We start from the raw sequence: 5,000 nt of genomic DNA on the forward strand, positions 1-5,000 counted from the left end.
AGAAGCCGCCTGTCCCTCTAAGAAGAAAAGTAATCGCTGACAGCACGAAGGATGTCACGCGACTAGTTAGCAGGCTAGAGTCTCGTTCGTTATCGGAATTAACCAGACAAATCGCTCCACCAACTAAGAACGGCCATGCACCACCACCCACCGAATCAAGAAAGAGCTATCAATCTGTCAATCCTTCCGGTGTCCGGGCCTGGTGAGGTTTCCCGTGTTGAGTCAAATTAAGCCGCAGGCTCCACTCCTGGTGGTGCCCTTCCGTCAATTCCTTTAAGTTTCAGCTTTGCAACCATACTTCCCCCGGAACCCAAAAGCTTTGGTTTCCCGGAGGCTGCCCGCCGAGTCATCGGAGGAACTGCGGCGGATCGCTGGCTGGCATCGTTTATGGTTAGAACTAGGGCGGTATCTGATCGCCTTCGAACCTCTAACTTTCGTTCTTGATTAATGAAAACATACTTGGCAAATGCTTTCGCTTCTGTTCGTCTTGCGACGATCCAAGAATTTCACCTCTAACGTCGCAATACGAATGCCCCCGCCTGTCCCTATTAATCATTACCTCGGGTTCCGAAAACCAACAAAATAGAACCGAGGTCCTATTCCATTATTCCATGCACACAGTATTCAGGCGGGCTTGCCTGCTTTAAGCACTCTAATTTGTTCAAAGTAAACGTGCCGGCCCACCGAGACACTCAACTAAGAGCACCCTGGTAGGATTTCAACGGGGTCCGCCTCGGGACGCGCAAGCACGCCTTCGGCTCGCCCCACCGGCAGGACGTCCCACGATACATGCCAGTTAAACACCGACGGGCGGTGAACCAACAGCGTGGGACACAAATCCAACTACGAGCTTTTTAACCGCAACAACTTTAATATACGCTATTGGAGCTGGAATTACCGCGGCTGCTGGCACCAGACTTGCCCTCCAATAGATACTCGTTAAAGGATTTAAAGTGTACTCATTCCGATTACGGGGCCTCGGATGAGTCCCGTATCGTTATTTTTCGTCACTACCTCCCCGTGCCGGGAGTGGGTAATTTGCGCGCCTGCTGCCTTCCTTGGATGTGGTAGCCGTTTCTCAGGCTCCCTCTCCGGAATCGAACCCTGATTCCCCGTTACCCGTTACAACCATGGTAGGCGCAGAACCTACCATCGACAGTTGATAAGGCAGACATTTGAAAGATGCGTCGCCGGTACGAGGACCGTGCGATCAGCCCAAAGTTATTCAGAGTCACCAAGGCAAACGGACCAGACGAGCCAATCCGATTGGTTTTGATCTAATAAAAGCGTCCCTTCCATCTCTGGTCGGGACTCTGTTTGCATGTATTAGCTCTAGAATTACCACAGTTATCCAAGTAACGTGGGTACGATCTAAGGAACCATAACTGATTTAATGAGCCATTCGCGGTTTCACCTTAATGCGGCTTGTACTGAGACATGCATGGCTTAATCTTTGAGACAAGCATATGACTACTGGCAGGATCAACCAGGGGAGCTGCGTCAACGAGAGCTGAGCAGCCGGCCGCCCGGGAGTGTGTCCCGAGGGCCCCGCGCGAACACGCAAGCGTCCGCTCAATTATTCTGCAAACAGGAGGAGGCTGAGCTCCCCTGCACGATACACCTCGAAACCCTCTCAGGTCCCGGCGGCGCGCAGCGCCGTCCTAAGTACTTGGTCGGGTTCGAGAGAGGCGCAATCGCCCGGAGATGGGCGAGTAGACGCTTTCAGTGCGAACACCCGTGCTCCCAACTGAGCTTGCCGCTGCCGACAGAGGCCCGGGAGCGTGCTGTCGTGGCATTGCCGGCGGGAAACAACACGCGCCACCTACGGTGACCGGCAGCTCCAACGCCAGCGCCACAGAAGGGCAAAGCCCCACTTGGGTGCAGAAGCGAACTCTCCCAGCACAGCGCACGCGCCAACACGTCCGCAGAGCTGCGATACAAACCACCTGCGAGAACCGCTGGGGGCGACCGAGCAGCAGACGGCGTCGCGACGCCGAGTGCCGGGCGGCGGCGCATCCTCAACGCACACAGTCCGCAATCGGACCAGCACACTGCAGATGTCCACCGCGCTTCGCACCGGGCTCGGCAGAACCCACTTTGGCCGCCTGGCGCCGCGCGCAGGGTGCGCCGGCGCATAGCTGGGACGCCAGCCGGGCCCGTCGGCCGGCGCTCCTGCCACTGGGCGCCCCCCACCAGCCGGCTGTAGTGCGTGCGCTCACGCAGCGCGCGGCCAGCACGCCGGGCGGCCCCCCCTCACCGGCCGGGGACTGTCCCGCCAAGCCACAGCCTCGTATCGCTTCATACCCACATGGCCAACTCAGGTTCGGGGGCATGGCGGGTACCGCCGAAACAACCGGTTCATAGATGTACCGATCGTCGCTATCACCGATGCACCTGCAGCGCGAACAACCGCTCAACAACTGATTTCCAGTTCATTTGCGGATCTTTGGCAGCAAACGTATACGTCAATCTACATTTGCGAAATCTACGATTCTGGCATGCCTGCATGTTATGTGTCACGACACGCTACATCAGCCCACATACACACTGCGGCATGTACACGAGAGAACACGTGGAAGATGGTCCGCGCACGTGTGCAATGTCCCTTGCGCGGTCGACTGTCAACCGGCCTCTGTAGCATGTCGCAGATGTGGAACGCGGTCCACCGTGCTATCATGTTGTGTGGGGCAATACGATTAAATAGGAAAACCCTCGTCGCTACATCAACAGACGGCTCACGCTGATTCCCGGCAGAGGGAGGAGGGGGGGGGGGGGCCAACATGCAATACTTTCGTCCGTACCTACCTACCACATGTCTGTACGGCGTACAACAGTGCAATCTCGCTGTAATGGGGAGACGAGACAAGTAGCATCGTGCACAACATATGGCCCTTATGATTCGCCATTGTAGGGCGCAGCCGGTGTACGGTCAAGCATGTGCCACATTATGTCACTCAGTACGTAACGACGGATGATCAGTGTGGGTTACGCGTACATCAGCGGACAGTCCACACAGGCCGTACCACAACGTACACTGACTGCATCGACAACCGAATGCAACTGAACAGCTGCAAGGCTCATTTCACAAACAAACGCCTGACCGACCAGCTTGGAAGGGCAGGAGGGGAGGGCGATATTCGTTCTGTAGCGGTACACCCTTCCAGTGGTTAGCGGGACTGTGTAGAAAGTACGCAACACTCGAAAGACCTTTATGTGAGGGTACGCACCATGGCATCAAGAAATACACATGACACCAGAGGATCCAAGCAGTGAACTATGTTCAGAGGGTTGCTGTTAGGCAAAGCTACATTCCTGTGACGTTACATGTGACAGTTAAGGTGCAGTGTAAGTTAGGTTAAGGTGCAGCGTAAGTTAGGTTAAGGTGCAGCGTAAGTTAGGTTAAGGTGCAGCGTAAGTTAGGTTAAGGTGCAGCGTAAGTTAGGTTAAGGTGCAGCGTAACTTGGGTTAAGGTGCAGCGTAACTTGGGTTAAGGTGCAGCGTAACTTGGGTTAAGGTGCAGCGTAACTTGGGTTAAGGTGCAGCGTAACTTGGGTTAAGGTGCAGCGTAACTTGGGTTAAGGTGCAGCGTAACTTGGGTTAAGGTGCAGCGTAACTTGGGTTAAGGTGCAGCGTAACTTGGGTTAAGGTGCAGCGTAACTTGGGTTAAGGTGCAGCGTAACTTGGGTTAAGGTGCAGCGTAACTTGGGTTAAGGTGCAGCGTAACTTGGGTTAAGGTGCAGCGTAACTTGGGTTAAGGTGCAGCGTAACTTGGGTTAAGGTGCAGCGTAACTTGGGTTAAGGTGCAGCGTAACTTGGGTTAAGGTGCAGCGTAACTTGGGTTAAGGTGCAGCGTAACTTGGGTTAAGGTGCAGCGTAACTTGGGTTAAGGTGCAGCGTAACTTGGGTTAAGGTGCAGCGTAACTTGGGTTAAGGTGCAGCGTAACTTGGGTTAAGGTGCAGCGTAACTTGGGTTAAGGTGCAGCGTAACTTGGGTTAAGGTGCAGCGTAACTTAGGTTAAGGTGCAGCGTAAACACTAGATCGCGTGTTTAACTTGGGTTAAGGTGCAGCGTAACTTGGGTTAAGGTGCAGCGTAACTTGGGTTAAGGTGCAGCGTAACTTGGGTTAAGGTGCAGCGTAACTTGGGTTAAGGTGCCAACGTGGGTTAGGTTAAGGGGCCAACGTGGGTTAGGTTAAGGGGCCAACGTGGGTTAGGTTAAGGGGCCAACGTGGGTTAGGTTAAGGGCCAACGTGGGTTAGGTTAAGGGCCAACGTGGGTTAGGTTAAGGGCCAACGTGGGTTAGGTTAAGGGCCAACGTGGGTTAGGTTAAGGGCCAACGTGGGTTAGGTTAAGGGCCAACGTGGGTTAGGTTAAGGGCCAACGTGGGTTAGGTTAAGGGCCAACGTGGGTTAGGTTAAGGGCCAACGTGGGTTAGGTTAAGGGCCAACGTGGGTTAGGTTAAGGGCCAACGTGGGTTAGGTTAAGGGCCAACGTGGGTTAGGTTAAGGGCCAACGTGGGTTAGGTTAAGGGCCAACGTGGGTTAGGTTAAGGGCCAACGTGGGTTAGGTTAAGGGCCAACGTGGGTTAGGTTAAGGGCCAACGTGGGTTAGGTTGCCAGAGATGTGTCAAATCAGGATGTACGTTTGGCTGGTGTCAGGTGGTGGGTTGGTTCGATGCCTTTATAAGGAGTGTGGCCAAAGGGTATTTTATTACTTGTACCTTTTGTGTTGTGGCGTGGCGTTGCGTCCTGTGTTGATACTGGGTGGACCACTGTGGGTGTTGCTGGCTGATTTGAGCTGCGTTGTTTGCGGGTGGTGTGAGACATTCTGTCTTATTAGTGGACGTGACGTTCCTCTTGTCGTTCTTTGGATAGTGTCCTGTGGCAGCGAGGATAAAATGGATGTTGTTGAACGATAGTGCTTTGGTGCTTTCGCTTTGTTACACACAGAGTGGACTGTGAGATAGGGTGACTGGGTCGAGTGCGGTTCACACTGTCCTCC

At 54.2% G+C, this 5,000-nt stretch overlaps 1 non-coding gene across 1 annotated transcript in view; it reads right to left on the reverse strand.

Moving 5' to 3' along the window:
• The window catches only part of LOC126334037 (small subunit ribosomal RNA), a 1,893-nt gene extending 400 nt beyond the window's left edge, over positions 1 to 1,493 (reverse strand). The window contains exon 1 of the ribosomal RNA XR_007564535.1: positions 1 to 1,493. This exon is cut by the window's left edge and continues 400 nt beyond it. This is a non-coding gene — a ribosomal RNA (small subunit ribosomal RNA).
• Between the last annotated feature and the right edge of the window lie 3,507 nt (positions 1,494 to 5,000).

Source organism: Schistocerca gregaria, unplaced genomic scaffold (assembly GCF_023897955.1).
Source record: "Schistocerca gregaria isolate iqSchGreg1 unplaced genomic scaffold, iqSchGreg1.2 ptg001682l, whole genome shotgun sequence".
NCBI lineage: Eukaryota > Metazoa > Arthropoda > Insecta > Orthoptera > Acrididae > Schistocerca > Schistocerca gregaria.